We start from the raw sequence: 12,356 nt of genomic DNA on the forward strand, positions 1-12,356 counted from the left end.
CAGAATTAAACATAATAAGGCCTTGCTATGTCTAGGCAATTCAAATCCTGTGTCAGCGCAAAAGAATCATCTCCTTAGTTACAGCCATTTAGTCTCCCAATATTTCTGACAGAGTACTCTGTAGGGAATTTTTAAAATCTGCCAGCTCATTACACTCAGAAAACACATGTTCCCAGTTATCCCTTTCTTCCCCATCACACCTCCAAATTCACACTTGCAATGGAGCAATCATTCAGGTAGGTTTTTAATAAAAAAATATATTTTCCATGTATTTCATTAATGGTTTTCTGTATAGGGATTTTCCCGCTGGGCCTTCGCTGAAAATGGACTATCGCTCAGCCAGACATACCCGGCTAATGAATATAAAAAAAATAAATAAATGTACACACACACACACACACACACACATATATATATATATATATATATATATATATATATATATATATGTATATATATATATATATATATATATATATATATATACACACACACACATATATATATATATATATATATATATATATATACACACACACACACACACACACACACACACACACACACACACACACACACACACACACACACACACACATATATATATATATATATATATATATATATATATATATATATACACACACACACACACACACACACACAATATCTATAAAACAACTAGATGAATTAGAATTGTGTTCCTTTGGTAAGGTGTTGGAATAGAATCTGTGAGTTTTGGGTCTGACTCCGATGTTCGGTTATTCTGTCTTTTCTTGCACCTCTCTTGTTGGCTTGGGGTTGTAGGGCTGTTACATCATTTATTGTGCCACAGCAGCTATTATGTAAATGTCAGTGACTGCTTTTGCTGATATAGTGCTTTTGTGACTGTTGCATAATCTGGGCTGGAAATACAAGATTAGCAAAATATTTTGTTTGGTTTCAGTGGAGCAGTGATTACACAGACACTGGGGCACCTGTTTTTCTTTCTTTTTTTTTCTTGTTGGCTCGGAGGTTATTCTAGGATAGGGAAGTTACAGTTTAGTTGGTTTCAGTGTGTGATTTTGTTATCCAGCATTTTACAATCTAGGTTTCAGTGCTGGGACAGCCAATTTTCTTCTTGTGTTTTTTCTCAGTCTTTTTGAAATGACATCTAAGTGAGGTGTTTGGAATGTAGTATGAGGGAAGCAACATTCTGGAACCCCAGCAGCACCAGAGCATCAAGAGATTTCCCTCCAAAAGTTGTTCCTTTCTAGGCTATATGTGCCTTTGCATTTACCCTGTTCTCTCAGGTCAAGCAAGTGCTGTATTTATATAAAAAAAAAAACAAAACAAAAAAAAAGTAATGAAATGTCTGCCTACTAGTTGAAAGCTTTCTGTTGCTTCATGGGAAGGGCAGCACAGGAAAGGAAGAAGCATGGTAATAGTTCTTTTCTTCTCTCTTCTTAAGCTGCAAAGTTTTCCAACTTACCTTTCCTGATTGTGACCAAATGGGTGATAGTTGCTTCACATAAGAGCATTTTAGCAGTAACTTCAACTTGTACATTTATATGTTAGTGGAACTATTCCTGTTTGATAAATGTTGTTTTTTAAAAAAAAATATTTTGAGTATTATTTCCCTAATTTTTTATAACAACAAAATAAATAAATAAAAATGTAAATCCCTACCACTAAATGGGGATCAAGCCCTTTTGTTATGGAAATTGATAAACTTGGACTTTCTAAGACTCAAAGCGAGGAACATTCCACTTAACGTGCTACATTATGAGGATGCATGTTTCCATAAGGCAGTGGACCTTGCTGGTTATGGTCAATTCTTGGATAAATAAAATAATAAAAATAATAATAATATGCTGGAATTAAGTATAAGCCACGGTAGTGCAGCGTTAGCATTGTTGCCTCACAGCAAGAGGTTCTCTTGTTCGGTTCTCTGCTGGAGTGCCTTCTGTGTGGTGTCTGCATGTCCTCCCCGTGGTCGAGTGACATTCAAAAGACATGTATGAATGGGTGTGCCTTTGCTGAAGGTTGGGCGTTGGACTGGCAACTCGGCACCATAAAAATCTACTGCCAATCATTAGCGGACCGGAGTTCTGTGAAAAGACAAACAAGTATAGAGGGCACTGACAGTTTGAGGTAAACTTTCCTGGAATTTTGCTTAGTTTATTCACTACTTCTTTGGTTTGATCTTTCGAACATAGTTGCTCACTTGTCAGTCTTAGTCAGCTTTTCAGAATTAGTCCAGCATGATGAGCAGGTTTTTCCCAACTAATACAAGCCACAGAACCTGATGCTAGCCTTTGGTTGTGGCAGGTTTTACAGTCTGCTGACAAGGAAGTTAGGCTGAGTGGGCATACTAGATTCCATTCCTGTCTTCTCCACCACCCTGTTTTTTTTTGTGGGTGAGAATTATGAACCTTAGTCAGGATCAGGATGTAGGATTCAGGAAAATTTAACCCTCCTGGTCCACACTCAACATCTTTTTCTCCTTCTTTTATACAGACTCCCCCACTGCATGTATTAAAGGACAGATGGCAGTGCATCTCATCAGAAACACAAGGCCTTTTTTAACCTGGAAGCAATGCACAATTAAGACATGAACATGCAGAGTAGGAAGAGGGTACAACTGACTTTGAAGGAAGAAACCATGAATGATGCCTCTACTCCAAAGAAAGCCAGATGTAGGACCAGGAAGGAAGTCTTCAATCTCATCAAGACCCCTGTTGCAGCTCCTGAGGCAGTTCAACATGCAGAAAGTAATGATGACATTACAGAGCCTTGGCTATTCTTCCAGGCAGGGGGCAATAAGTAGATACATTATTTAAGTTTTTAGAGTCATTACCAGAAGAACATAGTGCCAGGATATTCAACATAGTTCCATAAAGGAACTTTGGGAGCTTGTCATCTCTAGCCTCACCTGCTATCAGAGGGTCCAATCATTCCAGGGCAGATTAAACCTCTTCAGGGCAACTGGTGAATACCTTTCTCCCTGCCACAGAGGAGTTTAGGTCAAATGATCCTGATCCCAGCTTAGCTCAGTTTTTAGTTCCCCTTGCCTCAGTTAGCAACAATAGTTCCTCTGCTCTGGTAGTGCATATCATGGCTGACATTCCAGGAAGTGTCAAAGAGAAGGCCATTTGAGGTTACTTCATAGATGCATTTAATTTAATTGATACAGTTGGTATTCAGAGAATTATAGAGGCAGACAACCTTGGGTCAAAAGACCTCGTTGCAGGCCTCACTGCCCTAAGTAAGCAGACATTAGTCAAGTTAGTAATAAGGACCTGGGACAATTGCATCCTAGGCTTGACGGTTTATATGGGCATTTTCATATTTCTATGTGGAGCTTTTCTCACTGGACCTCCTCTGACAATGGGCTCAAAACCAGTCAGGCTATTCTGGTTAGCAAATGTAAATAAAATAAATTCTCATTGAGAAAGACCCAAACTAAACTCTGCCACTCTTTCAAGCCTGAAATGTAGAGACTGAATGGACAAAACATCAGATTTACATATAAATGTCCAAGACATCATTTATCTCTGAGGTATGGCAATCTTGGAGTTGGTTTATATAAATTTAAGGGGTGTAGGGGTGCAGTAAGGGCTAAGGAGAAGAGTGATTTTCGAGATTTGCTTTTCTCCTGTGTTTTTGGACTTTTTTTTGGCTTGTCAGCACTTGGAATTTTGAGTGCTGACATTTCACTAGGGCGCTAGCTCATCATATTTGAGGAGGGTTAGCTTGGTCTTCTTATGACCAAAGATTTAGGAAGTTAACATTGATAGACAAGACTATTAGGTGGGATCAATGGCGTCCAGATATCTGGCTTAGTATTATGCTTGAAAAACCTAGTATTCTGGGCAAAGAGCTTAGTTTGGAGAATCACTTGAGAATACAATCCTGTCAAGCCTTTGACAATGAGAAATATATATATATATATATATATATATATATATATATATATATATATATATATATATATATATATGTCTTCTCATGTCTTTTCATTCGGTAGGAAAGGGCATGCTGCTGTTAGATGCTGGTCAAAATCAAGTCAACCGAATTTGACTCCCACTGCACTCTTAAATGATAAAGGCTCCAAACAGAGACAGGACTACCCAGGCAAAGCTAGATATATTTTTCATGGCCAAAGAATTAGTTCTTCACAAGGCCAATCATGAAATTATACCTACACACTTTCCAGTCAAGGCAGAGAAGCTTGCCATGCTGGTTACAGGATACCCAGACAGGAAGCGTCCTCCATTCTCATTAATGTTTTTTCTTCCTGTTTCACCATTTTGTCTCCAGTCACACAGAATTCCAAAGGTAGTAAGAACCTAAAATCCATCAATGGAAATGAACAAGTGGTTAGCAAGCTAATTCAGAAAGAAGGGATCATTGGCTCGTTCTTTTATCCCCCATAGTCTGCCTTCAAATTATTCCCCACTGGCCTTGTCTCAAAGAAGAAAGAGGGTGAGTTTTATTTAATTCACCATATTTCTCATCCAGCAGGTTTTTCTGTCAATGATGTTATTAACAGGTGGTAAACCAGGGTATGCTATGCACCCCTGGCTCATGCAGCCCAGGCCATCAAAGACTTTTTGAATCCATGGCTATACAAATTAGATATTCTGCCTGCCTTCTTCCCATCAGAGATTGTGATTGGACTTCATTAGGTTCTCAGATTGACCGAAAAATTTCTTTGATACCACCATGCCCTTGGGTTGCTCACTGGCATGTGCAGTTTTTGAATTCGTTAGTTCTGCCCTACAGTGGTGTTGGCAGCAGAGATGCTCTAATCAGGCCACTGTCCATTATCTAGATGATTACTTGATTATAGGCAAAGGGAAAGATGGACCGCAAGAGGGCATGGCCAATTTCAAATAATTTTGCTCAGAGTTGGGGGTCCCAATTGGTTGAAGGAAAGCTGGAGGGCCCAACTCAGACCTTGACTTCTTGGGCCTCCTTGCTGATGTTCCTGCTTCTGCATTTTATCTTCCCTCAGACAAATTGGAATGCCTGAAATTGTCTATTCATGCCTTTCTAAGAGCCAATAAAAGTGCGTGTTGTGAGGTTATGCCACTGCATGTGTTACTAAACTTTGCTTGTAGGACCATTTCACCAGGCAGGACTTTCCTCAGATCTTTGTTCAACTTATTGAGGGGTGGAGGACTTAAACACCATGAATAGGAATGTATAAGAGGAACAAAGAGGACCTCAGGCTGTGGGACATCTTCCTAGGGAGATATAATGGACTCACTTTTTGGCAAAGCCTCTGGGTCTCATCAGTTTAATTACAACTCTTCATGGACACCACAGCTGGTTTTGGCATGTGGGACTATTTACAGTGGAGATGGTTTGCAGTGAAATGGCCCACCTATTGGTCAGTGGAAAGTCTGAGAGGCATTTCCTTTTTGGAGATCTTTCCTGTCTCAGTGGCCACCATTATTTGGCAAGAACATTTTCCTAACAAGAAGGTTGTTTTCTACTCTGACAACTTGGCAGTGGTGCAGGCTCTCAACCACAGATCATCTAAGTGTAGGTGGGCTTACTCTGTCATTAGACTGCTAGTATTACTAAGTCTTTAGATCGATTTGAATTTTTCCAAGTCATCATGTTTCAGGTAAAAAAAAAAAAATAGCGCAGCCAACAACTTATCCTGCCTTCAGTTCCACAGATTTCACAAACTGGCTCCGGATGCGGTCACATACAGAGCGCACATTCCACTAGAAGTTTGGCTTACATTGGCAAGGATTAGCATTGACTCTGTTAACCAAATCTTGGATCTCAATCACCAAAAAGGCTTATTCCTCATCCTTAGATGCCTTTCAGCCTGTTTTACAAGGGATTACCACAATCTCTTAGACACTGGGACCTGTATTTTATTTTACAACAGGTGTTTGGGGCAAGATGCACCCAGCACCTTAAGGATACATGTAGCAGCTATAGGTTGGTTTGCCATATTCTTGAGACTTCCAGATTTTTCCAGTCACTGGCTCACAGGAAGATGAGTGAAGGGTTGGTGCCACCTCTGATCTCAGGAAAGACATTGTTCATCACCTGTTAGGGGACATTATTGAAGGGCTTTTCTGGTCAGTGGGTGATTGCTACACCTTTGCCCTCTAGGCCTTTCTGTCTGTATGGCTCTATGCAGGGACTTTCAGAACCAGTGAATTGATTTATTCATTGCACTGGGGTGATGTGATTAATGGTAGGGACTTTATTTTAACATGGATAAAAAAATACAAGTCACTTAATAACCAAAAAACGAAGCTATTTCCAGCATAAATTACAAATAACCACACTGCCGAACTGGAAAAATACACAGACCAGGAAACTTTCCACTTTTTAATCCACAGGTCACACAAACAGCGCATTAACGTCTCCTCAATATTAAGTACGTTTTCGTCTTTAACAACATAAAGACTTCATCAGATACACTCCATTTTAATGAATCACATTTATATATTACAACAGTTCAATCGCACACCAATCATCCTGTTTCAATTAATTTAAAAACAACCAATAAAACAACTTTGTCCCTAATTTCATGAATAATTCATTCCTTATTACCATATTGTTGCTTCATTCTACTTAGGTTCTATAATGTTATATCTTGCTGCTGATTTTCCATTACCATCCCTTAAACAAATCTCCAGGTCAAAAGGAATATTGTTAACATACTTTTTAAATGCATTTCTTAGTTGTTTAAAAAGTATTTAAAAATTACTATAGGTACTATTTATAAATTGATTAATTAAGAAAGCATAAATGTTATATAGTACAAAAGTGTTTACATCCACTTTCATTTCATTCCGTCATATTATTTCTTTAAATACAATATAAATACTATATAAATAAATGCATATGTGTATAAAAATCAAAAACATTCAATATAAAACTTTTATAAAAAAATGTTTGTAAAAAATGTTTCAACTCTGAAAAGTATAATATTTGTATGCTTGCTGTTTACTATTTGTTAAGTGCAATAAAAATATGTATTGTGAATATTCACAATTTAGCAGCCCTTAACTTTAAAACAGGTAAAATAGATATATACTCATTCAACCCTGGTTTATTCCCTGCATCTAATGTCAATTGCCACCACAGCTCCCTTACTTCTATTTTCTCTTCCCATGGTCCACCCCTACCGTTACATTTGATCTGTTCTAGTACTAGAAACACAAAAGTGGCTTGTGCACAAGTTGTTAAGTGCTTATAAAGTGCGTTAGTTTCTTTTTTAATTGATTGAAAAGTTTAAAAAGTGGAAAGTTTCCTGGTCTGTGTATTTTTCCAGTTCGGCAGTGTGGTTATAAAAAAATGCAAGACTGATCACACTGGGAAGGGATAACAAATGTGCCTGGATAGGGATGACTCCTTTTTAACATGCCCTGTGCAGTGGGCTACTTTCCTGCTCAGGTTAGTTCCAAATGATGTGACACCCTGCTCCATTTTTGATTGAAGTCAGTTCACATCATTACTTTGGCTGAGGTCAATTTCACCTTGAACAAGGCCCTGTCATGCCAAGGATAGTCCACATTTGGCTATTACTCTCATTCATTCCAAATTGGGTGTACCTCAGATCTAGTCAAAAGGGGTCATTCAACTAAAGTTATAAAGAGGACCAGGAGGTGGTTATCTAAAGCCTTCCTGGTTTACATCAGGCTTTAATTGTGATATCTTAACCACAGAGTAGTGTGGGCTGCTCATAGGATTAGTTACTAAATCACAGAATACTCAGAGTTAGCAAAGATTTATAAAGATTTTTATGATGCAGATGGGATCCATTTGAATTGCGTGAGCCTTAACTTGTTTAACCTGCAATTAAAATTGTCTGTCAGTGATTATTTTGGCTAGATATGTAGTACTCTCATTATGTTTGTCAAGCTTTTGTGCTTACCTGAGCTGTGGGGTCAGGTTCCATATTTAGAGGAAGTGGCAACTGCAGGTTGCAGGTGGGAGAACTCCTTGCAGCTTAGCCCCTTTGTATTCTCCCTTTACATTTCAGTGGCCCCTGACAGGTCAGGGCATCTGACAGGTCAGATGAGCAAAGATGCTTGGTTCAAGGCTATTTATGTTTGGGCAGTGAATTATATCATGAGTTAATGGGTAATATGACATGTCCGAGGGGGCTTGGGTTTACACACACACATGATAACTGGTAGCCATAATGGGCCTGGTTACAGCAACCGAATGGTGTTATATTTCATGTCTAATTGTTAATATTTCAAATGATTCTGATTTTAGACAATGTTATGTTGTGTTTTGAGTTTATGAATAAATGGTCAAAAAGGCTTATGGTTGTCATTATTGATGTACCTATACAGGACAAACAAGGCTTACCCATGTCCAGTTTGTCTTCAGGCAAGTTGAAGTAGGGGCAGTGCCAAGGCATTTTATTTAAGCCATCCCTCTTGGACACTCCTCCTTCCAGTGGCCAGCTAGAAGGAATTATCCCATCATTTCTTTAAGAGCAGTCAGATGCCTTGTAGCTTAGCCTCTTTGTATTCCCCTCTTTACATTTCAGCGGCATCTTGAAGGCTAACAGGTAAGATAACCAAAGAGACTTGGTTCAAGGCTATTTAAGTTTGGGCAGAGAATTATATCATGAGTTAATGGGTTATATGATGTGCCCAAGGGGTCTTGGTTTTATGCATCCAGATGATAGCTGGTCACCAGAATGGGCCTGGTTACCCCAACCAGCTGGTATTTTATTTCATGTTTAATTGATAATATTTCAAAGTATTCTTGTTTTGAAATTTGTTATGCTGTTTGAGTTTATGAATAAATGATTCCAAAGGCTTTTGGTTGTCATTATTGACTCAGCTATAGAGGGCAACATGTATTTAAATTTCTGTGTTATCTGGAGAAATACAGACACATGAGAAGTGTAGCATATCTTAAGATATGACACTGTAGAAAAAGTAAAAAGGATTAATAATTTGTTTTTTATTGGTTGAAGGCAGATGGAAAACATGAGGTAGGAGGCGACAAAATAAATGGTTGTTTCAAATTAAGTAGAAGGAGAAAAAGTGATTAGTTAGTTGGAGTGTTATTTCACATATAGAGGACATGGGTCTATATCAGAACATAGAACAAACATAATATCGAATGACCTAAAGCCCAAAAATGCTGGACCTTGAACTCGCTATTGTGGGTGGCCCCCCACACCCCTGCTAAATCTATATACCAACTCCAAAATCACACCATAGTCAGGAAAGAGCAAATATTCTGATCTTCACTGTACTGCAATTTCACAAAAAGCATATCGAGGTCTGGCATTTTTGGCCTTTAGGCCATTCGATATTTTTACTTTTCGATGTCGTGATAGGAACCTGAGAGCATCCAGACTTGAGGTAGAATTAAAGGCCCAATATAAGAAGCATTGGAACATTTTTTTTTTCTGGAAAGGAAAACACTGGTATTTTATGGTACTGAAAGACTTCCAGAGCTAGTATGAGTAAAAAGTTAATACTGCAGGTAGAAAAATGGATAAAAGACTAGTAGAAAAAAATAAAGGAACTTGAAAGTCGACTGATAAAATAAAAACTACCATTACTTTCATCACTCACTGCTGGAATGATGTTGCCTGACAAATATTATTAAATGAACTGCATTATATTGAGTGGAATATAGTACTAGACAACAACAGGTTCATAGGTGTGTACTAGGCTAACAACCACCAAGGGCTTTTTTGGTTTAGCCATGCATCCCAAATCTCTTACAAGTTCTGTTATCCTTGATAAGTGTAAGCAGGGACTTGGGGGATGAAACATTTATAAGCAGAGTCCTGAGAGGTGAACTATTTACAGGCTGTCTGTGTCCTTTAGAGACATAGGTGCCAAACCAGGGATGAATTTCCTGTTCCCCATCCAGCTGTCCATGTTACACTTGAATTGGTTTAGGAAGAACTTTGCTTCACATGGATAGAGAGCCTGTCCCTAAGAAGGTGTAGTCTGTAAGCTACATACCTATCTCCAGATGGTCCTTTTTATATCACAGGAAAGGTTTATGTTTTTATACTGTGTAATTCTGGTGCTGATTATTTTGCAGATATGCATGAGGTCCATCAGAGTGGGGTCTGACAATACCTTGTATGCCAGGCACAGATCTTCCCTCAACAGCCTGTAGGAGACAGAATACAGGAATAGGGGCTTGAGGTGGTCTGCATAGGATGTATTACTTATGCCCTGTATGCTTTTAGTGAGGAATCTCTGCAGACACTCCAATTGTTGGATGTGCCCGGTTAGATATATATCAAAGGGGGCATTGCACTCAATGATAGGTCTGATGAATGCCTCATAAAAATTGAACAATGATGTCTTTGGACTTAGAGGTCATACCTTTGTTTATAAGTTGCACAACATATAATGATTTCCTTACTATTATAGACACATGATAGTCAATGGCTAGATTACTGTCTATATGTGTTCCCAAGTCCCTAACTACTGGGTCAACTCCTAGGGTTGTGTTGTCAATATGATAGTTACCAGAGGTGGATGACTTACTGAAGGATACTATTATGCATTTCTTGGCATTTAGTTTTAGACCATGGCTCTGACACCAGTTATTTGCCTGAGTCAGTTCTTCTTGGAGAACATTTGTGTTGGTGGGGGATTCTATGACTGCTCCTAATTTGCAGTCATCTGCAGATTTAATCAGCCAGAGGTCCTTGAGGCCCTTGACATTGACTTGAGAGAAGTCAATGCCAAAAAGAAGCGGTCCCAGGACTCTCCTTGTGACTGGCCTCTTTGTAGAGGTGGACTCCCCAATTTTTCACTTCTTGGGTCCTGTCTGTGAGCCAGCTGGCTATCCACAGGGTGACATAAGGGTTTATACCTACCCTCTTGATTTTGACAGCAATGCTCAAGTGGGGTATTGTGTCAGTTGCCTTGACCAAATCAAGGTAGGCAGTGTGAACCATTTTGCTCTAATCCATTGCTTTGGTGACCTTCTCAAAGAAGTCTGCCAGGCTGAGTACACGTGACCTGCCATTAACAAAACTAAATTAGGTTATTTCCAGTGTCTGGGGGTTTCCTATGGTATTATTGATAATTTCCATGACAATTCCTTCCATGGCTTTGCATATGAGAAAAGTGAGCCTTATGGGTCTGTAGTTACCAGGGTTTGTAGATGGCCCAGCTTTGTGTAGAGGGATGACTATTGTTGTACTCCATTCATGAAGCATGAGGCCTGTTTGTAGATGGCAGTTAAATGGCAATTGCAGAGGGCCTGATAGGCCATGGTTCATGTTGTTAGAAGGCATCCTGGGATATTGTCTGGGCCCATTGATACAGTGTTCTTGGCCTTAAAGAGAGCATTGAGGACCTGTTCACTAGTGATAGTAGGGTATTTATATTTGATCATATTTACTGAGGAGAGGTTGTGGGGGGTGGGATAAAGTTAGAGCTGAATCTGTTGACCAGTAGGTTTGCTATATCTTTTGGCTTAGCATAGGTAGCTTTATTAACAGTGAGCACCTCACACAACTGTGTATTGCCTTTGAGGTTTTGGACATAGCTGTAGAATGCCTGGGAGACCAAATTTATCTGAAATTTCACTTTGGTAGATTTTATTTGTCCTCTGAGGAGTTTGTTCAGTTTGATGAGAGTGCTTTTATGCTGCTTGGTGCTACACTTCCTAAGTTTTGCCATGATTTTCTTCTTTCTGTTATACAGCCTATTTATGTTGTGATTCCACCAGGGTGGCTTGTTTTTTGAGTTAGTTCTGTACGCCTTCCTGGTTGGTACAGTTGCCTATATGCAGCTATTAACATGACTTTATATGGTTTCTGTGAACAGTTCCCTGTAGACAGCAGTGTTCCCTGGGTTTATGGAAGACTGCAATTTTGCAAGGTTATCACTTAATAGTAGGAAGTTATCCTTAAAGTAGTTCCTGAACATTCTAGGGTTAACAGGGGCTCTATGTTTCATTTTTACTTCAAAGCAGATAATTTTGTGGTGTGAGCTCATCATAGAAGCCATTACACTAGGGGGTGTGTGTAGCACTCTCCTGTATTACTGAGGACCAGATCCAGTATGTTTGCACTCCTGGTTGGCATATCAATAATTTGTCCAGGGAGTTTGCGTTTACAAAATCCAAGAATCTGTCTGCCTGCATGTTTGGTGTCAAATATGATTCCCATTTAATAGTGGGTTAATTAAAATCGCCTATGAATATGGTATTGGGTTGGACACTGGGTGTTTCCAATCGGTTTAAATACATGTTATAATTTTCCTGGGTCATAGAGGGGAACCCATAGCTTGCAAGGAAGTGGTATGGAATTTGCCTATGGTGATTTGAACATGGAGAAGCTCAAATGCATTGTCCTGTTTGACCAGATTTGAGGTATATTTATTTTT

This window comes from Protopterus annectens, chromosome 9.part0 (genome assembly GCF_019279795.1).
Source record: "Protopterus annectens isolate FY-2018-M chromosome 9.part0, PAN1.0, whole genome shotgun sequence".
Lineage (NCBI taxonomy): Eukaryota > Metazoa > Chordata > Ceratodontiformes > Protopteridae > Protopterus > Protopterus annectens.